Raw genomic sequence first — 24,661 nt, 5'->3', positions numbered from 1 at the left:
GAGGAGAATGAGTTGGCTCCACGCAGAGGGCCCCGTCCAGAGTTGCCTCGACTTGGTGACAATCTGGCTGTTACGGTAGCATAGGACCGCAAGGCTATGCAGTCAGCTTCCACTGACACTACCCCGGTCGAGTCTATCTCGGGTAGTAGTACTGCCCTGAGCTCCTCTCGCTCAGCCCCTTTCCCCGCTCTGATCCCGCTTGCTAGGGTCCTAAAATTAGAGGCACAGATGGCTACACTTCTGCATCACAGCCAGCCTTGGATGCAGAGGTCTATTGCTGAGGCAGAAGAGCGCTTGGAGCGGAGAATAGTCCAGCACAAAGAGCGGAAGATCGCTAAGGTTCATCAGCGCTTGGACGCTTTTGAGTTGTGGGTGTTAGCCCGATCAACCCCCCAAGTGGATGAGTCGACCCTTCAGGCTGCCGTCGACAGTCTTCGTGCAAACATCGATATGATCTTAGAGGATAGGGTACCTGATTCTGAGGCCCCTTCTGCAGAGCCTGCTTAAGAGACAGTGATGGCAGCCTTATTCGCCACTTTTGAGATTCCACCACATCTCTCTCGAGAGCATCTCAAGAGGCATAGGGGTCGAGAGGACGATGAGGATCGAGCATGGAACAAGGAGCACCGTGAGATGGAGGCTGTGAGGAGATCCGCGCTTGCTAATGAGGAGGCGCATTGGATGAGGGCTGTAGAGTCAGCTGGTGGGGCATCTAGCTCCAGAAATGATGAGATAGAGGGAGGCACTGCTGATAGTGTTGTTGATGCTGAGGACACTACTGAGGGTGTCCAGATTACTGAGGTAGTGGGTTCTGGGGAACCGGACCCACCAACCTGCTGATCGTCGGCGCTTTGCGCCCCAGGTTTGCTTCACCTACCACTCTTGTATTTCAATTTTTTATGAATTGGGGACGATTGCATGTCTTTTTGTTGGGGGTGGGGTAAATGGAAAGTGAGTTCTAGGATGAAGTCTGAGTAGACCAATTCATCATCCTCTTTTGGGGTTTTCTTGCGTCTGTTCTTTTTTACCAAGAGACTGATTATTTTTACTGTTGAACCGGCATGTCTATATCTTATGTACATAGTTTAATTCTGAAGCATGATGGCTAAAATGATATCCTGATAAAATGAAAATGATGCATTACTAGGCATAGTAATTGATTAATGTGTGGCTTTAAGCATGACATAGAGGTACACCACTGCATGACCCTAAGTCTAAAATTCGAACTAGGTGTCTGATAATCTGATAGAGTAATGAGATGTCAAGTGAGTGTGAGGAAGATTTGAATAGTCCACTATTTGTACTGAGTTAGAACTTGTCTGGTTAGTCCTGCTAAAAGTAAGTTGTAATAGACAATTAGGAAAGGATCATAGCCCTTGTTCAATATAACCCATTTTTAGCCTAAATAAAAGAAAACCAAATGAAATGAATCCTTCTTTGATCCAAATGATTTGAGCTTAAATTAGACCTTTATTTTTCATCCAATTGATCTTTTCTGGGAATAATGTGTTGGCCTTGGTCCCTCCTTGGACATGTGCACCTCCAGCTTATGCCAAAAGCATTAGTTGAGGGTGGTTAGTGCAGTAAATAACTTTTTTATGGACCTGACCCAACTTTGGGTATTGTGTACTTTGATTCATGGCAAAGCCACGAGTTGAGGGTGGCTATTATGAGGAATGCTCTGGAAAGTGGGGTTTAAAGAACAAAGAGAGAGAAAGAATAAAAGTAAAGTGAATCAAGAATTAGTTGAAAGAAAAGTGAAATAAAAAATAACAAAAATAAAAAAATACAAGAAATACAAGCAAGAAAAGAAGAGAGTCACTTACACAAATGAAGAAAGAAGGGAAAATAGCAACGTGAAAGAATATGAGCAACTGGGTGAAATAAAATGATAAAAGAGGTATGTTTAGCCGATATGTGAAGGAGGGAAAAAAGTCACTAAAGTATACCTAAATATACCCTACCTAACCCTGAGCCTATGTTACAAGTTAAGAAAGTCCTATTGTGATCCTAAAAGTTGTATAGCAAACTTAAAGCAGTAAAAATAAGGGCAAGCTTATGGAAATATGTATGAATGAGTGTGAATTGGTTCTGAGAGTGAGTGTTGAAAAGTAATCCTTATACTCAAACTGAAATCATTGTGTGAAAAAATGAGGATATTGTTTTGAAGTGAGGACACTAGTTGCAATACCAGATATATTAGCACCTCGGTGAGAAATTGAAGAGGATAGGTGTTAGTGCATGGTGAGTCTGTGTCATGGTCTGATTCCACATAATCAAAGCCTAATAGTGATAGCATGCATAAATATGATGAGACTAATCGGGATCGATAGCCAAATGATTGCAGAAGATAAACATGGATACTATTGTACAAAGATTTTGTATTGAGTCATAGTGCATCGTTGAGGACAAACAACGAATTTAAGTTGAGGGTGTTGATATACCGTGGTTTCACGGTATTTTTAATGCTTTTTCCTTAAGTTTAGTGTGTCCAAAAGCCTTTTTGTATTAATTTTTATGTAAGTTTCTCTTTATTTGTAGGAAATCTGTTTAAAAGATGAATCCGGAGGTTTTAGAGCAAGAAATGCAGAAAAGTACCACCTACGGAGCTTGTAATGTTCCTTCGTGCTTGTGACGGTCCGTAGGTGGCATCGTAGTGAAGATGCTGAAGGAAGATGGGAGAGTCTGAGTAAGTGTGGGGTTACGGAGTGTGTGACGAACCATCGTAGCCATGACGGTCCGTCTGGCTGGTTCGTCATGAAGATCAAAGAAGTAGTCCCAGTACCCGAATTCCAAGAGTTCAAGTGTTATGGAACAGAGACCCCCGACGGACGATTGTGCTTGTGGCGATCCGTCATACCTGCCGTAGAGGGTAATGAAGAGAGCAGCAAAAGAAATTGCATTATGGAACGACGGAGTCCATGACGGCCCGTCGTGACCACGATGATCCGTCGCGAGGTCCGTCGACCCAGCCGCGTTTTGACAGATTTCCAGTAAATAGAGTCCTTTTTTAATTAGCTTTTTATTTTTTTATAAATAGTTTGAAAAAACCTCATTTTTGGGAGTTAGACTCTTGGTTTTTTGAGGTTCTTTTGTGGATTAGACTTTGTGATTATTATTACACTTTTGGAGAATCTTTAGTCTTCAATTAATTTTAGTAATTGATTGTTGGTAATTTTTGTTGATTAATCAAGTGAACTTCTGGACTTTATTCTTTCTCATTGAAGTAAGTGCATGAACTCTTACATTTCATATTTGAATATTGTAATTATGACTATGGGTAACTTTACTCCCTAACTAGGGTTGTGAGAACCATAGGCGAATAATGAGGTAAAACCTAACTAAAATAACAATTCCAGAATAGTGTCTTGCATGTATTGATAATTCTTTCGCTTAGAAGTCTTTTTAACGGATGGCCAACGTAAGAGCTCGCCTTAATGCTACTTGCCGGACCAAGTAGGTAGATAATAGGAAAAGAATTATCAACATAGATTTAGTGTATACTATCTAATAGTCTAGTATTAATCGGTATGAGGTAATAACTTAGTCAAATATCGAATACGATGCTTAATATGAGGTAAAGGTAAGGATTAGAATAGCAACACACGTAGCCGGACCAAGGTGCGGAGTGAGATTTTCTAGATGCCGGACCAAGGATTTAGAAATACATAACTTATCACTTTGCATGCAAGATACTTGGAAAGAATTGTTATAGTTAGAATTATCAAGTTAGAAACCTGTGGGGAACAGGTAAACCCTAGTTACTTTTATTTATTATTTAAACTCTAACATTTGAAGTTGTCCGTTGTCTACTTTAATTTAGCTAGTTATTTTCATTCATTTAGAAGTAAAAAAAACCCTTTATTGTCTTTTCTTTCCAAATAAGTAATTAACTAATTAGTAGTAATGATAGATTGAAGTTAAGTCTTAACTATTTTCCTCATGGGAACGATCCCAACCTCATTAGTTGGGTTCTTTACTTGATACGACCGCTTTACTTCTTATTTGAGAAGTAAGTTTGATCGTATCAGAAACTCTTGTGTATCCTCCCTCACCTTAGAGCTAAGAAAGTTAGGAGGATTCATCCTTACAAAATCTCTCAACCTAGAAGTCATAGTTCTCTCCACCACATTCACCCTAGGCATCATACTCAAATTAGCTTGAGTAGTCACGGCTCGGGCTAAAGCAAGCAAAGCCTCTCTAATCTCTTGATTAGTCAAATCCCGATGAACCACCAGCACCCTATTACCTCCTTCCACATTAGGAATATGATCACCTTGGGCAGGAACTTGAGCACCTTGGGCAAGAACTTGCTCAACTTGAGGAAGAATCTCATCATTCATCCTCTCCTCTTCCAACCTTCTAGCGACATCCTTCTCGTATTCATTTCCTAGAAACACAAGGAAACACATTAATAAGTATACTCATAACATTTACTCTACCGCACGACATAGGAGTAGAAAAAAGGGAAACTCTTATAGTCCTATAGCCTCGTTCCCATACATGTGTCAAGACTCTACTAGACGTAACTTGATGAGACTTTTTGATTCCTAATACTACTTTCACAACCTATGCTATGATACCAAGCTTTTAACATCCCGAAACTACACCCTAGAAGTTAGGGGTAATCTAGGATTGCTACCGGCATACTTGAGCACTCGAAGGTCTTGTACAAGCCCTTACATATCATTCATCGCATAAACATAGTGAAAAGTAGTGCAGAATTAAAACTTTTCACAAAACATCACATAGTCTTTAAAAATCTCTTTCATATAAAGCAAAAGGAAATACTAAGTCTCAATCTCATCATCTTAAGACACAAGAATACTTGGGACACGGCCTATACTTGAAAATACGAATATAGAAATAATTAGTCTATTACGATACTTCAAATGGAAAACATAAAAGACATATATTCCTTCGAGTCAAATGAACACATACTTCAACTTCTCTTCAACGATACTAAGGTCCAAGTCTTTCTTCCCAAAATCTCCTCACCTATCAAGAACTATATAGATAGATAAAAACATGGAGTTAGTACAACCACATGTACTAAATATGGCATTATGCATAAAAATAATGAAAACGGACTTTTATTGAAAATATGCATCATTTATTTTAGAAAACATATTATAATCATAAGAACAACATTTAATAATTATAAACACATAAGATAACATTTAAACCAAAAACCATAATTTTAGAGGTCACTTTACGGTAACATATTCACTATTACAGTGAATTACTTCACTGTATAGTGAAGTTACTTGTTCTTCACATTAGACATTCCTTTAGCTTGTAATCTTCTCACTCAAAGCTATACTAAGATTCACTTAAGTCACACAAAGAGAGACCACCCATACACCCTCTCTATATGTGCCTAAGCGACTCTTAAGATTACTTATAATGAGTCTAATACACACTAACAAAGAATCACAAACATCAAGGTAAGATTCATCTAACAAAGGTGACTCTAAGTCTCACTTGAGTGAGTTGTGAAACGTCCACCCATACAATCCCTTACACACAAACTTTAGAGATCCTATAGACTCCGTAGAATAAAATCATTCTAACTTAACACACCAACACATAGATGATATGACATTCTCCTTCCAAAGGCCAATGAAAAGACCTACTTAAGTAAATCAAGAAGATAACATCCATGATTGACCTCTTCAAGATTACCTAAATAGTCCTTAAGACTACCTAAGGTTTAGATCATGTCCGAAACATTAAACATCTTCCTAGAGTCATCCTCAAGACTTCCAAAGATAAGACATGAAGAGATCATCTTCTTATGCCCTCTTTACACTTTAGATAAGGAATCCTTAAGTCACTTTAGATTAGGTACTTATTCATTTACATACTTCTTAACATAAGTGATTATTTCATTAGTTCATTAGGAGACTCATACATCACATAAAGGACTTTCAAGTAATAGTATAAGACAAGACCTAGGAACACTAAGTAACAACTTCAAAGTCTATTGTGCATTGTTTAAATAGCGTCGCATACCACTACCTAAACCTCATAAGCTTCTCTATTGCTATTAGGTATTCCATATGATGAGAATAGGCAATAACTGACATAGACCATGATAGCAACACATGGAATCCAGAGTTCTATCCTACTCCGATGAGGTTGTTCTACTTGTCAAGGGTAGAACTTAGACACATCCCATGTAGGCACATGGGTAAGGAATATGAAGGGCATACTTTGTAATCTAGTCTCACTTATTTAACTAGAACTACTTCCCCTTACCATACTCACTCAGTGTTAGGCTTGTTTATCATAGAGTAATTCACATATTAGGTTCACATAAAAGGGTTCCATAATAAGTTCATAACCCAATCACATTTTTACCCTACCAAAGAAGGTCCACTAGGCCTACATCACAATGGAGACAAGAAGCTTATGATGACTTTCCTAAGGATTAATATGATGTTGTTCCAGCCAAATAACCTTAAGTCTATCATTCCTTAACTTTGAAGGATACCAATACGGCTAACGACTTCATCACTCTTAACATTACCACTAAGTCAAGATTTTCACATAAAAGACTCTCTTAATTTTATTTATGGTCACATGTAATTCTTACATTCAAGACTAAGAGTTATAAAACCGTAAATCAAGACATCACTTATTCATAATCATATATACATCAAGCAAGGGATACAAGTCAAGCAAGAAAAGACACCACATACCTCACTTTTACCCATAATGCAAGTCATTTTAGAAGCACCTAGAAACAACCCTAAAATCTTCAAGTCATACTATATACTATCATAACATCATCAATGTAACTAATATTGACTCATATAGTCAAGTAGAAATAACCAAGACTCAACCCTAACGTTATACACATAATGTCAAAGTCATAGTCTAACATCATCGCCTAAGACAACATGAATAGAAGAATACACATATGACTTCACATATAGATAGATATGGCCATGACTCACCTAATCAACTACACAAATAGCCACATTTCTTCAAGTAGTTGCCGACAAGGCCAAGATTATCATATTGCATAAAGTAACACCGACAAGGCCATATCAGTTGCAAGTAAAGCACATAACACCACCACCATAAGTGGAACATACCAATCATAGTAGAATCGAAGTATAAATAACATCAAGTTAAAGGAAATATGGCAGCATACCCCCACATCATACTTAACACCTCATCCAAAGTCAAGTTACTCAATTTGATGACACAAGACCCTTACCCAAGGCCATAACCAACAATTCAACATAAAAACTACAATAATAATTAAACTAGGTTAATTCAATGTAAATTCATCAATCCAATACAACCTAGATATCAATTGAATACAACTATTACATCATCACAAAGCCCATAGAAATCTACACTAGAATTCAACACTATTAGGTTAATATCAAGTAACCCATAACTTAGTCAAAATCTAAGGTTCATCCAATTCATGGGTTCATAGGTAATTTAGGTCAAAATCATCAATAGAAAATCAATTAAATCATTATTCAATGTTTAGAAATCATTAATGCAAGAACCCATAGTAGATTAATAAAATTAGACAAATCAACTTTGAAAACTTAGAAAACAACTTGAGAATTGGGGCTCCTTGATGAAAAGAGTTTAAAGGATAAATATCCATACCTTTATGAAGCTAATTTTTCACTTTGATGAAGAATTTCCACTCAAAACGTCACACCAAGCTCTTCCTTGATTTTGGACTTCAATGGAGTCTTTGGGAGTTCTAAAGGGATTTTGGGGTTTTGATTTGGAAGAATTTAATATTCTAAGTGTTAAACACTTATATACATGTTTAAAATACCCAAAAGGCCATTAATAAACTTCCAATACCCTTATTTGGAAGTGGGGTAAAATTACAATATCACCCCTAATTTAACAGTGAGGCAGCATACAGGCCTCAATGACCATCGACGGTCGCCTATCGACAGGGCGTAGGTCCAGTTACGGGCCATCTTGTCCTTTGCGATGGGTTAAGACACTTGGAAATGGAATTTTTTATATCCCTAGTATAATTACCAAACAACGCCCACCACCTAAGAGGCGTCTACCAAGCCACGGGCCGTCGATTGCCATCCGTAGGTGGACTGCCTTTGGCAGTTTTGGCCACCAATATGAGTCCTACCTCAAGGACCCTTGGTTGGTCCTTGGGGATGTTTGCACAGAAGTTTTCAATACAAACATTATAGACTATGATTATAACACATCTCACATGAATTTCATCCAAAACGAACACGTAAATCTCAACGAAACATGCCTAGACACACAAGGTCATTTCAAGGCACATCTTTCAAACATCATGGACGTTTGATCTCCAAACTCCACGAAACTTAACACACTGCCTATACATTCTATAATAAATCATTTAAGGACCTTAAAACCTCATGAATCACGCATACACACATAGAACCAACCACATATGAGGCACCTAGGTGACTTAGTCGTCGAACGTCTTGGTCTTCCCTTGACGTTTGACTTCTAATGCACCTAATATTTTATCTACTGCCTCTATACCATATATTAGACCTATTTAATACCTTATACCAATCAATTCCAACATTTTAGGCTCTATTTCACCCATGTCATTTTCGGGGTCTTACACTTATATTATGTCTATAGTCTAATGAAAACTTTGAAAGAATTGTGGGATGCACTTGAGAAGAAATATAATATAGAAGATGCATGCTTAAAAAAGTTTGTGGTCACAATGTTTTTAGATTATAAAATGTCAAATATTAATATTGTTGGATCACAAGTGTAGGAAACTTTAACTTATTTTCCATGATTTGATTGTTAAGGAAATGGTAGTTAATAAAGCATATCAAGTGGTTGTAATGATTGAGAAGTTACCTTATTTGTTGAACAACTTCAAGAATTATCTAAAGCGCAAATGTAAGGAAATGAAACTTGAAGATAACAAGACCACCAAAAATAATTCTCGTAAGAGTTCGACTATAATTGGAGTTAATATTATTGAAGAAGCTCTTACCAAAGGCAAGAAGAGAAAAAGGTCCAACGAACAAAAGTCAGAACAGTCCAAGAAGAAACTCAAGGGTCGTTGTTACAACTATGGTAAGGCTGGTCACAAGTCTTCTGTCTTCGTACTCTAAGAAAAGACAAAGACAAAGGTTGTAACACTCCGAAAGGTCATGACCTAAGCTAGAGCCTCACATGATGATCTAAGCTTTAAGACACTGTTTATAATCCTAAAATAATGTTTATAAACCATATAGGAAGTTTTAGAGTCAAGACGTCAAGAAACGTCCAAGACGTCTTGAAGCTAGTCTAATTTAACTAGTGAAACGTCCTTGGGTTTTGTATAGGTTTAAAGGTGTTACCTGAGGTCTAAAATTGTAAAATTACATTAAATATGTAAAATCATGTATATAAGGTAGAAACTTCTAGGTCCGACCCCCCAAGGGTCGCCTTAGGGGTCCACAAAACGACCCTAAACTTGGCTTGGCAAGCTGCCAAATCAGCAACCAAAATACACATGGCAGAAACAAGTACGCGCCATGGACTTGGATGCCTTTCGTCGAAACTCAAGTCTGCATCGCATTAAAGTCGCGGACTCCACTATCTCAAAAAATAATTTAGAATATCTTGCGGGAGCAGCTCCGAGTCGCGGACTTGTTCCCCAAAAAAAATCTAAAAATTTGAATTCAAGTTTGACTTCATTAAAGGGTCAAGTTAAGTAAGGGGTCTTTTGGGTATTTCATGGGAGGACACAGGACCTAGGACCACAAGTGATCCCAAGCTAACCTTATTGTATGATCATGAGAATACTAATAAATATAAACTGATGTGGAAGCTAAATCATAGCTTTAAATGATAAGATGGGGAATACTCATATTCTATAACTCATATAAATAAAATACTGACGAATTTTAATACAAGAAAATTATTAACTCAATACTGAACTTAAACTAACTATGTCTAAAAATAGCTTCTAAACTGACTAGAAATGCTGGGACAGGCCCCAGCTAAGTTTAGCGAAATTGAAACTAAAGGACTAGATATTGAAAATAAACTCATGACTATTGTCCTTGGAGAATGAGGACACAAGTGAACTACTGATCTGGAGATCACAAATCGATCTAAGCACGATTTCAATGTTGAGAACCTAAACCTACATCACAAGAAGATGTAGCACACGTATATGTCAATACTTGAAAGTAATGAGCATGTAGGATAGAGTACAACTGAAATAAAACATAAATAAACAAGTACAAAAGCAAGTATAATAATCTGAACATGATATACTGAATTCTAAGCTAACTGGATGCAATGACCAAATTTATAACATGCTAAGACTGACTACTAACTAATCTGTAAATATGGTTAATGCAAAAGAGTCTGACTAAACTGTGGGAGCTACTAATAACCAATAATAAAACTACATAAGCTAAATGTGGGGTCTGATGTATATGCCCCATTAAGAGGACCCAATATACCCTGCCAGAGGTATAAAGGCATGCTGGCGTGATCACTAAACTAATGCCCACAGAGGGGACTTACAACCTACTTGGCTAGTAGTTCTCCGACTAATTGGGTACACTAAACCCAAATCCAATTCGGTATTATGCTACTCCCAATAAATAAAGTTATTAAGACATTATGACTGAATTTCTGCAAATATTGGATAGCTAAAAACTGAACTTGCAAACTGAGAATGCAAAAATTAATTTGATCATTATGCATTAATAAATGAGGCGTGTATATATAAAGTAACTGAAATATCTGACCTAGCATGTATAATTCAAGAACTCAAGAAATGCATCGCTAGACTTCTTAAATTCATGCAATAATCTGAGTAATAACATGGAAATCCAATTTGGAACATATAATCAATTAATTCATGAATTTCTATTGACATTCTAGAAACCCTAGGTCTAATCATGATATGAGAATCAATAGTATGACTAAAAATTAGGGATCCAATGGGTTAAAGGAGCCCACTAGTGAAATCCCACATACCTGGTGATGAAATACACAGAGAAAAATATAGATTTCATGGCTGGAACTGCTGGAACCTTGCTGCATTCTTGAACTAGGGTTCTTGACCTTTTTCTCCTTTCTTGCTTCTAATTTTCTAAGTTTTGATTTATAATTTTGACTTAGGTAAGTTTTAGTTACATTCTAGGCTTAAACTGACTATAATATGATGATTTAGGGTCAAAACGACGTATCTTAGGGTTTAAAAAAGTGGGAAAAGACCAAAAGACCACTGAGTTAATTGCTCGGACCAAACAATAACCTGGACTGACGGGTGTCTTTCAATCGACGGGCCGTCGTTTGGGTCCATAGGTTGGGTTTGTGTGACAGGTCTTTACTAAAATAGGTATAACCTTTTACTCGGAGGTTTGATTTTAGCAAACTCGGTTTCTATTGAAAGCTAATTCAATTATCTATCATTTCATAGGTCCTAAGACATCTAATTAATTTTGTGATAAGAGTTATGATCAATTTAAGTTCACCCAACTGCATTTCCCCCTTACTGTCTACTAATTTTCACCTATGGTAATACCTATGATTCATAGGTCCATTTACAAACAGTACTAGTCAATTGTGGTTCTTTTCTGAGAGTGGGCAAATATGGTCTTGATTGACGGGCACGTACTACATACCGTAGTTTGACCTACGGACCGTAGGCCCGTCCGTTGTTCGATACTTAGTCAAATTTTTTGGGCTGAGTTTTTGGGGGCTTCATACTCAATCGATGGATGTACAGTACGGCCCATAAATCATCCTACGTTCCGTCGATGGTAATGTCACTTGCACCTGCAGATTTCTAAAAAGATGATTTCTAGTCTGTATTAGATACGAGATGTTACATTATCTCCCCATTGGGAACATTCGTCCTCGAATGAAGACTAAACTAGCTGAAATAGAGGGAGAGAGCTGCAATCCCTACTACTTAATACTGAGAACTAAATTCCTGACTTAATAAAGTTCCGAGAACATGCAAATACGCTAAAAATGCAAGTACAAACTGAGAGAACATGATTCAAAGGCTGAATTCACACATGAATGACTGAAAAAATGAAGAGGAACTATTACCTCAAGATGGAGTGGAATCGGAAGGAAAGAGGTCAGAATACTTGGCTTTCATGGCTGCTTCTTCTTCCCAAGTAGCTCCCTCTACGGAATGACTCTTCCAAAGAACATTGACTGAAGCGAATTCTTTATTTCTCAACCTAATAATTTGACAATCAAGAATCTCAACTGGTACATCCTCATAAGAAACACCATCTTTCACCGCCACACTCTCTAATGGCACTACAGAGGCTAGATCACCCACACACTTCTTTAAGAGTGAGTCTGCCGGTAACTCTAACTCATATGTCACCTTGCAAATGATTTTCAAGATCTTGTAAGGCACTACATATCTAGAACTTAGTTTTACTTTCTTGCCAAATCCCATAACTCCTTTCATAGGTTACACTTTCAAGAAAACCCAATTATCAACTTGGAACTCTAGTTACCTTCTCCTTACATCTACATAAGATTTCTGACGACTCTAGGCTGTCTTAAGTCTCTCTCTAATGTGTTGCACTTTCTCCATAGCATAAAGGACTGAATCTGGCCCTATCAAAGCTGATTTACCTACTTCGAACCAACCAATAGGATATCTATATCTACGCCCATACAAAGACTCATAAGGGGTCGTTTGAATGTTAGAATGGTAGCTATTGTTGTAGAAAAACTCAATAGAGGAAGATGATCATCCCAAATACCATTGAAATCGATCACACAAGCTCTCAACATATCCTCTAGGGTCTGAATGGTGCACTCTGCCTGTCATCCATCTGTGGATAAAATGTTGTGGTAAGGTTAACTTGAGTACCATGACCCTTCCAAAATGATTTCCACAAATGAGAGGTAAACTTAGGACCTCTATCTGAAATGATAGACAAAGGAACCCCATGTAACCTCAAAATTTTATTAATGTAAAGCTTGGCATAGTCCTATGCCGATTATGTAGTCTTGACCGCTAAAAAGCGAGAAGACTTAATAATCTTATCAACTATTACCCAAATGGAATCTTGCTACCTGCGAGTACGAGGTAACCCTGTGATGAAATCCATTTTTATCACTTCCCACTTCCAAGTAGGAATGTCAATCTCTTGTGTCATACCCCCTGGTTTGTGATGTTCTACCTTGACTTGTTGGCAATTGGGTCACTTACTCACAAAATCTGCTATATCCCTCTTCATTCTATTCTATCAATAGACTTCCTGCAGATTGCAGTACATCTTAGTGGCACTAGGATGAATAGAATATGTGGATTTATGGGCTTCTGCAAGAATATGTTGTCTCAACTAGCCTACATCAGGAACACACAATCTACCCTGGTACCGAAGTACACCATCTCCCCCTTGGGAGAAAACCTCCACTCTCTGATTGTGGACTGCACCCTTAAGTTCAAGCAATATTTGATCACTGTCTTGCTTTTACTTAACCTCCACTACCAAAGAAGATTCTTCCCCATTCTGAACTGTTACACCACTATCTGATATGCTCATAAGGCGAACTCCCAAGCGAGCAAGCCTATGAACATCCTCCACTAGCTCCTTCCTTTCTTCCTCAATATGGGCTACACTACCCATAGATAATCTACTACTTTATTCGCCTTACCAGGTTGATAATGCACACTCATATCATAATCCTTAAGGAACTCAAGTCATCTCCTCTGGCGAAGATTCAACTCTTTCTGGGTGAATACCTAAAAAAGGCTCTTTTGGTCAGTTAACACATGTACATGAACACTATGCAAGTAGTGTCTCTATATCTTCAGTGCAAACACCATTGCTTCAAGCTCGAGGTCATGGATTGGATAGGTCTTCTCATAAACTTTAAGTTGTCAAGATGCATAAGCTATAACCTTATCTCGCTGCATCAACACATAACCTAGGCTAACTCTGGACGCATCACAATAGATCACATAACCATCTGAACCTTCTAGTATAGTCAAGATAGGAAAATCCAGTTTTCAATTCTGCGAAGTTTTTTCACAATCATCTGACCGTTGAAAATTGAACATATTCCGAGTTAACCTAGTCAATGGTGAGTTTATGGATGAGAATCCTTCCACAAACCTTTTACAATAACCCGCTAGACCTAAGCTAAACTAGATCGTAGAGTTAAACCTTAGAGATCATCTTTCTGCTCTTAAGGTAAGAAATTAATCAACCCATAGGCGCTAAGCTACTACCACTCCACTTTAAGATTGGTTCATTTGGAAATTAAAAACAAACAATCCTAGTTCTACAATCGAATATGGCATAACATGAATGTATCAATCCATGCCTAGAATCGAAGTCTACCATTTTTAACTTTACAAGATCTGCTGAGGTGACTTTCTGAGAGACGTGTGACAAGGCAATTTTTGTATACCCGTCTAGCTATAACTGGGCCACCGAGTGGAGTAGAGACTGAGAAAGGTTCTAATAGAGTTTTTGGATTAACACTGAATTGAACTGCTATGAAAAAGGTTACAAAGGAAAGAGTAGCCCCTGGATCTAACAATGCATAAACATCAAGGTCAAAGACTCATAACGTACGAGTGACTACATTAGAAGAACCTTCCTAATATTGGCGAGCCTGAAGAGCATACAACATATTCTGGCACTGAACGCCACCTATATCAGATGATTTACCTTGCTGAGTCAGGAGACTTGCTGGTACTCATGAAGTTGTAAACTGAGCTCAATCATTTCCACCTCCTTGTTCCTGTTTAGCAAAATAATCCCTCAACCTGTGACCAGACTAACCGCACCCAGAACATCCTTATTATCCTGCGAGACAATCGCCCGGATGGTTCTTACCACACTTAGGGCAAGTGGGGTAAGTCATGGTGCCTGAAACACTTCTCTGAGACTTAGATCCTAGTGGTCTAACATTCTAGCTAATCTGCAGCGATTTCCACCACCCGATTTCTGCTGAGAATAATCATAGTTCCTAGTACTAGACTTCTTATTCTCCTTGGTATGTTCCCTAAGCTTATCACCCTCAACCTGCTGAGCCGGACTTATAAGCCTAGATATGTTCATATATCCTAGTAACATAGCATTTCTACACTCAATTTTCACAAAATCTAACACTCCATACAAGAACTTATTCATCTAAGCTTGGAGTCAGCAACCATATGAGGAGCATACCTGGTGATGTGGTTAAACTTGAGCCCATACTCTTGTACTGTCATGTTTCCCTGCCTCAAGTTCATGAATTCCTGAGCATTTGCTTCTCTCAACTTCATTGGGAAAAACCTATTCAAAAAGGTCTCACTAAATCAATCCCAAGTAAGGAGGTGCATCTGTACCCCTATTTTGTTTCCACTGAGTGTACCATATATGAGCAACATACTTCAACTAGTATGATGCAAACTCAACCCGATCATTCCCAGTAACTTGCATTACCTCTAAGGTATTCTTAATCTCATCCAGGAAATTCTAAAAACTCAAGAGAATTCATCCTAACAAATTCACCAACCCTTGCTGCTGATGATCCAACATTTGCATTCATCGGACCATGAATCTGATTATTCTGGTTGGTCATACACTGAGCCAACATTTGTATGGCATTCCTTAACTCAGCATTGGAGACTTCCTGATCTGGGACTAGAGGAGTTGCATTTGCATTCTTGACATTCGCATTCCTAGTGATAGCTCTACGAGGAGGCATGATCTGAAATGTAGAACTTCGATTTAGAATTGAATTAGATCATACCTTACGCACTATAAGAGTAACAAGAAAGTAAAGTTTTCCTAAAAGACTTTGTAGCCTCCTTCTCATTAGATGTGATGCATGTCACAACCATGAAAAGAACTCTACTTAGTGTGGATTTTCAGAATTCCTAGGACTATTAAACCTAGTGCTCTGATACAAAGTTTTTCATGCCCCGAGCTACCCCCGAGACGCGGACACGGGACCTAGGACCACAAGTGATCCCAAGCTAACCCTGCAGGCATGATCATGAGCATACTAAAGAATATAAACTGATGTGGAATCTAAATCATACTTTGAAATGATAAGATGGGGAATACCCATGTTCTATAACTGAGATAAATTAAATACTGGTGAGTTTTAATACAAGGAAGTTATTAACTCAATACGAAGCTAAGACTAACTATGTCTGAAAATAGCCTCTAAACTGACTAAAAATGCTAGGACAGATCCCAACTAAGTCTAGAAAAACTTAAACTAAAGAACTAAATACTGAAAAAAAACTCATGATCATTGTCATAGAAGGATAAGGACTCACAACTGAACTACTGAACTAGAGATCAGAAATCGATCTACGTGCGATCTGGATGCTGAGAACCTGAACCTACATCATGAGAAGATGTAGCGCACGTATGGGTCAATACTTAAAGGTACTGAGCATGTAGAATAGAGTAAAACTGAAATAAAACATAGATGAACAAACACAAAAGCAAGTATAATAATCTGAACATAATATACTGAATTCTAAGCTAACTGGATGCAATGACCAAATTTATAACATGCTGATATTAAATACTAACTGATCTGTAAATATGGCCGATGAAAAAGAGTCTGACTGAATTGTGGGAGCTACTAATAACCGATAATAAAACTACATGAGCTAAATGTGGAGTCTGATGTATACGCCCCATTAAGAGGACCCAATATACCCTGCCAGAGGTATAAAGACATGCTGGCATGTTCACCAAACTGATGCCCATAGAGAAGACTTACAACCTACTTGGCTAGTAGTTATCCGACGAATTGGGTACACTCAACTTAATTCCAACTCGGTATTATACTACTCCCAATCAATAAAGTGATTAAGACATTATGACTGAATTACTCTAAATACTGGATAGCTCAAAACTGAACATGCAAACTAATAATGTAACAATTAATCTGATAATGATGCATTAATAACTGAGGCATGTATATCTAAAGTAACTTAATTATCTGACCTAGTATGTGTAATTCAAAAACTAAAGAAATACATAGATCGGGTTTTGAAATTCATGCATTAATCCAAATAATAACACGAAAATTATATTTGGAACATATAACTAATTAATTCATGAAGTTTTTTTGAAGTTCTAGAAACCCTAGATCTAATCATGATATGGGAATCAATAGTCTAACTGAAAACTAGGGACCCTATGGGTGAAAGAAACCCACTAGTGATATCCCACATACATGGTGATGAAATTCACGGATAAATATTTAGATTTAAGGGCTGGAACTATTGGAACCTTGTTGCGTTCTTGAACTAGGGTTCTCCACCTTTTTCTCTTTTCTTGATTCTAATTTTCTAAGTTTTGATTTATGATTTTGACTTAGGTAAGTTTTATTTATGTTTCTAGACTTAAATTGACTAAGATTTGATGATTTAGGGTCAAAATGATGTATCTTAAGGTTTAAACGAAGATGGAAAAGACCAAAAGACCCCTTAGTTAATTGATGTTGGACCAATGACGACCTGGACTGACGGGCCGCCATTCAATCGACGGTCCGTCGTTTGGGTCTGTTCGACAAGCCTTTACTAAAACGGGCATAACTTGTTAGTCGGAGGTCTAATTTTAGCAAAATCGGTGGTTGTAGAAAGATAATTCAATTATCTATTATTTCGTAGGTCATAAGACACCTAATTAATTTTTTTCTAAGGGTTATGATAAAATGAAGTTGAGCCAACTACATTTTCCCCCTAATTGTCTGCTAATTTTCACCTACGGTCATACCTACAATTCGTAGGTCCATTTATGGACCGTACTGTTCAATTATGGTTCTTTTCAGAGAGTGGATAAATGGGGTCTTGATAGACGTGCACAGACTATGGACCATAATCTAACCTACGGACCGTAGGTCCGTTCGTCATTGTACACTTAGTTTGTTTTTTTGGGATAAGTTTTTGGGGGCTTCAGACTCAAATGACGGATGCACAGTACGGGTCGTATATCATACTATGGTACGTCGATGGTAACCATCGATTGCACCTGTATATTTCTGAAAAATCTGATTTCTGATCTGTTTTAGATACGGGTTGTTACAATCACTCACTCAAATTAAATCCCCAAATCAAAACCCAAAAACTCTCAACTCTCTCTACTTTCTCTCTCTATTCAACCTCCATTAAAGGAAGAACAAAGCTTGAAGAAAAAGACTAATTTCTATAGGATTTCACTTTAATTTAGTGGATTAGTCTTCATTAAGGTATGAGTTCTTCACTCTTGGGATTTCTTTCCCCAAGAGGTCCTCTCATAGTTGATTTCTAAATCACCCAATTCTATGGGTTTTTTTCTATTCTAATATATTTTCTTCTAAACTTCAAATTGATGGTTGATTATGGTTAATTGTGATTCCCTATGACTAATTAAGTTTATATTGTTGGGTAATTGATGTTAATTGATGGAATTTCAAGTAGATCATGTCATTTTTCTAAATTCCTCAAATCTTGGATCTTGCTTATGAATTGATCAATGTATTGATTGTTAGACTTGTTTTTATCTATTCTAATTAATTCATGGACTGTCTAGGGTAATGTATTGTTGGGATTGAATCTATTTCTTGAAGAATTCATGATGAACCCCTTTCCTCAAACCCTAGGTTATGTATTGAAGGTAAATTGGATAGTGATGATGCAATTGATTTATTTCTTGTGTTAATTACTATTGAATGATGTTACTACACCTATTATTGTATGAGATTGGTTGGTTGATTTTAAGAAAATTATGATGGTTTCAAGGCGATTAGCTAAGTCTTTATGATCCTAACATTTACTTCAATTATGATGTCTGTGATTGATGATGTAGTTCAATTGAAGCATGTCTTGTGATTAGCTATGTAGTTGTGTGTATGATAAGTGTTGTGCCTTCCCGAGGAAGGAATGTAGGGTTCATCATGGTCTTCATGGGGTGGATAGCCTCACAGACCAAAAAGGGCATAGAGTGATATTTCCATGACATCCCCCAAGCTCTATAAACTATGTTGTCACCATACGAATACTAACTAGTGGATCTATCTATATGTTATGTATATGTTTGGTTCTACTTTGGCTGGTAGACCACCTTTCATTGGTGTAAGGTTTTACAACACCGGATTCCACACTTAGCTCTTGTGGTCTATGTCGGTTAAGGCAAGTGTTCTCGAAAGTAAAATGAAGTAATGAAGTATACACTAACTAGGGCGACTTAATAGGTTTGACTTAGCCTAGGTAGGGGTATGGGACACCACCTATGCCTCGCACTAGTTGCATTGAGGGTAGCCTAGGAGGTTGTTCTTATGATCTTATAAAGTGACTATTTTGTATATGTTGACTTTACATGTTATTGATTCTATATGATGATAGTTCCACTTATGAACATGTTGTCTATATTGTTAAAGTATGAGGACGATTACTCTTGATGCTATGTTATGTAAATTTAGGCATTGGTTATGGTCCTTTGTTTGGTTTACTTGATAGAGTAGCTTTATGGGGTTTTACTTGGTCATTGCACTTGTAGGCTAAATGATGGGTTATAGGTAAGGGTCTTGATTATATTATGATGTTATGAACTCTTATATATGTTGACTTGACTATACTTGATGATGTTGGTCTTGTGTTGTATATGGTCTTGGCTTAAGAGTTATATTTTCATTGGTTTATATGGGTTTTGGATGTGCATAAAGATTTTCAAAGTAAATTAGCATGCCTTGAACAAAATGTCTACTTTAGCATGATTTCAATCCTGTATGTGCATATACTCATACTTAGTACAAGTGTGTACTAACCCATGTTTTATGTTTACTACAAATGTAGGGTCCGACCGTTGAGCTTATAGAAGCTCCTTGAAGACTACTTGGATATTCCCCAAGTGTTCGATAGGTCCTCACCTTCCGAGGATGATGCCACTATCAAGCTATTAATAGTTATAATACTTCTAGTTCTTTCCTCTTTATTTGGAGGCGATTGTTATATGATATTATATGAGGCTCTTTGTTATAATGAAGTATGGGTTGAACCCAAAATGTTGTATTCGACTTAGATGGTTTAATATGAGATGTATCTTAGACTTTTTATGAATCTATATTCCTATACTATGTATGTGAAATACAAGTAGAAGCCTATGTAGTATTTCATATTGTGTGGAGTCTAAGTAAACTCCCTAAATATATATTATGTGTAGGCGAGAGGTCTAAGTAAACCTCAATATAGAAGAAAATAGAAAGTTTTAAATTTTCCGCTAATTTAACCTACGAAATATAATGACGAATCCTAAGAGGTTAGTCTTAGTCCTCTTCAAGGACAGCGACACCGGTTACTTCTAGGGGGTGCTCCCGGATGTGACAAAGGAAAAAGTTTAAAAAACATTGTGGAAGAGATAGAAGATGCATAAGACCTCTACCCAATGATCTCTGAGTGCAGCTTAGTTGGAAATCCCAAGGAGTGGTTTCTCGACTCAAGTGTCATTCGACATATTTGTTCTGCAAAAAGTCCTTTGCAGCGTACACTCTTACTGAGTTCAATGAAGATCTATTCATGATAAATACATCAGAAACAAGGATTGCAGGAACTGGGAAAGTAATGTTGAAAATACATTCGGGAAAGTTGTTGACTTTAGACAATGTTCTGCATGTTCCTACTATTAGAAAGAATTTAGTTTCTATTGCACTGCTCATCAAGAATGGATTTAAGTGTGTCCTAGTTAGACAAAGTTGTAATAATTAAGGATAAGATGTTCTTAGGAAAGGCTCTCTTATTAAGGGCCTCTTCAAACTAAATGTAATGATTGTTGACAATAATAGTAAGAATTCTGCTTTTGTTTACTTATTTGAGTCTAATGAATTATGGCATGTCCATTTGAGACATGTAAATTACAAAGCATTGTGAAAATTGACTACTTTAGAAGTATTGCCTGAATTCAAATGCGATAAATTGAAATGTAAAATTGGTGTGGAAAGTAAGTTTGTTAAACATCCTTATAAGTCTGTTGACAGGAATTCAAAACTTTTAGACTTAATTCACACAAATATTTGTCGTATGAAGTCAATATCATCTCATAGTGAGAAAAAGTATTTTATATCTTATATTGACAACTGCAATCAAATAGTAAGGATGAAGAAATTGATGCATTTATTCAATACAAAAATGAAGTGGAAAATCAATTGAATCTAAAGATAAAAATGATTCATAGTGAGGGGTGGAGAATACAAATCTCCTTTTTGCAGAGATATATTTGGAATATGGTATAATCCATTAAACTATTGCATCCTATACACCATGGTTGAATGGTGTGGCTGAATGAAAAAACAAAACACTAAAGTATATGTTGAATGCCTTGATAATTAGTTATGGTTCACCGCGAAATATATGGGGGAAGCCATCCTTACGGCTAAAAAGATACTCAATAGGGTACCCCATAGAATAAAAGCAACTGATTCCATATGACTAAGAAAAGAAAGGAAACCCAACTTGAAATATTTTAAAGTGTAGAGGTGCCTAGCCAAGGTAGAGGTTCCTTCACCCAAGAGGATTAAAATTGGACCGAAAGTAGTGGCTTGTGTATTTTTTAAATATGTTCTGAACAATATGTTCTGTCGATTTTTGATTCACAAATCTGATAATTCTGAAATTCATGTGAATACGGTAAATGAGTCTGATAACACTGAGTTTTTTAACACGTTTATCCATATAAGACTGAAAGTGAGTCGACAAGTGAAAGACCTAAACGACTATGGGAAGAATCAATGGAAAATAAACTACCTAATGAGGATCCTAAGCGTAGTAATCGCCAACAGAAATCCACTTCTTTCGGACCATATTTTGTGTCATTCTTGCTTAAAAATGAGCCTCAAACATGTCTTCGTCTGAGTCAGTTTATTAAAATAAGTAGTCAATAGTGAGATTGAATCAATTTTAAGTAATCAAACGTGGGAATTGACAGATCTTTCTCCAGGAAAAAAAACCTTAGGATCAAAGTAATGAAAGTATATGGGACTATGGACAAATATAAGGCTAGACTTTTAGTCGAAGGATACATACATAAGAAAGTTATGGAATACTTTGATACATACTCTCCAATAACAATGTTAACATCAATTCGGATGTTAGTAGCACTAGCGGCAGTACATGATCTTTAATCCACCATATTAATGTAAAGACAACCTTCTTAAACGGAGAGTTGGAGGAAGAAATTTACATGGAACAAATTGAAGGATTTGTGGTTCCTGGTAAAGAACAGAAAGATTGCAGACTTATGAAGTCACTTTATTGGCTCAATCAAGTACCAAAAGCATGCTAAATTTGACCAAACAATATTGGCAAATGGATTCAAGATTAAAGAATGTGATAGGTGTGTTTACATTTAAAACGTTCGAATCATGAAGTCATTATTTGTATGTATGTTGATGACATATTAATAATGAGTAAGATATTGACGATATAAATGCTACTAAGTGCATGTTGCCCTGTAAGTTTGATACGAATGATTAGGAGTTGCTGATTTGATCGTTGGGATCATGATTCTAAAACTCCTCAAGAACTAGCGTTATCTAAATCTCATTATATTTAAAGAGTATCGAATAATTTCAAGTACTTGAATTTCAATGTTTTCAAAACTCCAATTTTTTTAAGCTTCAGATTTCAAAAGAAGGTGAAAGTGACTCTCAATTGAAATATGCCAGAGTGTTGGGAAGTTTGATGTATATTATGAATTGTACGCGACCAGATATAGCATGTGCTATTAGCAAACTGAGTCGCTTCACTAGTAAACTGAATTAAACACGCTGGATGTCAATGAAACGTGTGTTGGGGGTATTCGAAATATACACAACATTGTTCTTTGCATTAAGATAAATATCTACTCGTGATTAAAGGAGATATTGATGCAAATTTACCCGTTGGAGCATGTAACGGTAGCTCTAAATAGAAAATTTACAATGGATTATGTAGTTTATACATATAATCCAAGAGGAGTGATTTCATTGGTTGGTGTATTTCATTTATTCCTATAAGTTGATGTTTCATTCATTTATAAAAGGTTGAATTTTTTTTACAATTCTAAGAAATATACATAGATTCTTACACTATAAATTTTCTTTTTCATTACATTATTGATCAATGACAATACTCTTAAGAATACACACCCCAATACCTTTAATTTGGGAGCTAATTAATACCTTAAAGTTATATTTGGGATCAAAGTTGAAGAAACGAATCTGAAGATTACCAATTCTTTCATTTATTAAATAACAATATTATTCTTTATAACATTATTTAATAACACATTTATTTGCTTAAGATCTAATTTACTAGTGAAGTTGATCAATATCTTTTTAACCAGGGTCAGAGCTAGCATAGAGTTAGGGGCGGAAAATATACTACTTATACATGGTTAACATTATTTTTTATGTATATACAGTAGATGTTGAACCCCTTTAATTAGTTTTTTGTTTATGTTTTCACACTATGAACCCCCTTATTAAAAATCTTAGCTCAACCACTGTTTTTAACCTCATTAAAATTTAATTGTAACAATATCCTAATAAACCATTTGATGCTTTCTGTGGAGCTAGAACAACTGTGATATTGGTTTAACTCATTGATCTACTTACCCACTTGCTTAGATATATTTATTTTGCAAAAACACTTATACAATCAGGAACAGTAAGAAAAACTCGGTAGAAGGATAATTCACCAATAGTACCCAAGACTAGGCATATCACCACGACGAGAACTCCATCGTTCTACTAAAATAGTGAGCGTCATAAACTCTTTAACTGTGTCTCTTTTTTCAGTATATAGGCGATTATATGTAAAATAAATATCCGACTTATGAGGTCGAGGTCAAACCACAAGGATTGGTATATGAGACTCTTGTTCAATTGACTTTTATCACTAAAATATGATAGCGAAGTGAATTCCCAATAAACATATATGAAAATGGGGGGTTTTATGTAACAACTAATATTTTGACGAAATTAAGTAATAAAGAAGGGAGTTATCACAAATGAGATCAAAACAAGTTGGATAAGACTAGGGTATTGTGCATAGCGATAGTGATTTCAACTTGAACAGGTAAAAACTTAACCGAAAAACATTGTTGATGTGATGGACATTGTTTGGTCTGAGATACACTCATGATTCTACCGAACTATAAAATGTATACCTCTTGGATTCTCTTGAACTTCAAGACCTTTTCCACTTAAACACCAAACAAAACTTGTTTAGATAACTTTTCCTAGTTAAATATCAATAAATGTGAAAATACTCAAATATTTTCATCCCAAACTCAAACTCCTAGAGTAAATTTTATCAAGTCCTCACTATTGAGTCTTACCCAACTCTCTTAAGCTTTTACAAGTCAAAATTGGTGTTACAGAGCTTAATCAATATTTGTAACCACCGATCTGTGATTAGAACTTCAAGACAACAATAATCTCATACAATAAAATCAATATTAAATTCGATTAATTAAGAAATCAGGGTTTTACACCACCATCTAGCACACATACATGTAACACCCCAGATTTGAAAGAGGGTAAGATAGAATTTTTCAGAAGTTGCAGGAGCCAACCAACCGATGGGACCACAGACCGTAGGTATGGTCCGTGGATGTCACCCCCTAAGTAGAACCTGAAGGCGAAGTACCATGACCTGACTAACATACTATGGGTAACACCACTGTCCGTG

Source organism: Solanum lycopersicum, chromosome 8 (assembly GCF_036512215.1).
Source record: "Solanum lycopersicum chromosome 8, SLM_r2.1".
In the NCBI taxonomy this organism is placed as follows: domain Eukaryota; kingdom Viridiplantae; phylum Streptophyta; class Magnoliopsida; order Solanales; family Solanaceae; genus Solanum; species Solanum lycopersicum.
Note: the sequence above shows the minus strand (reverse complement) of the source record.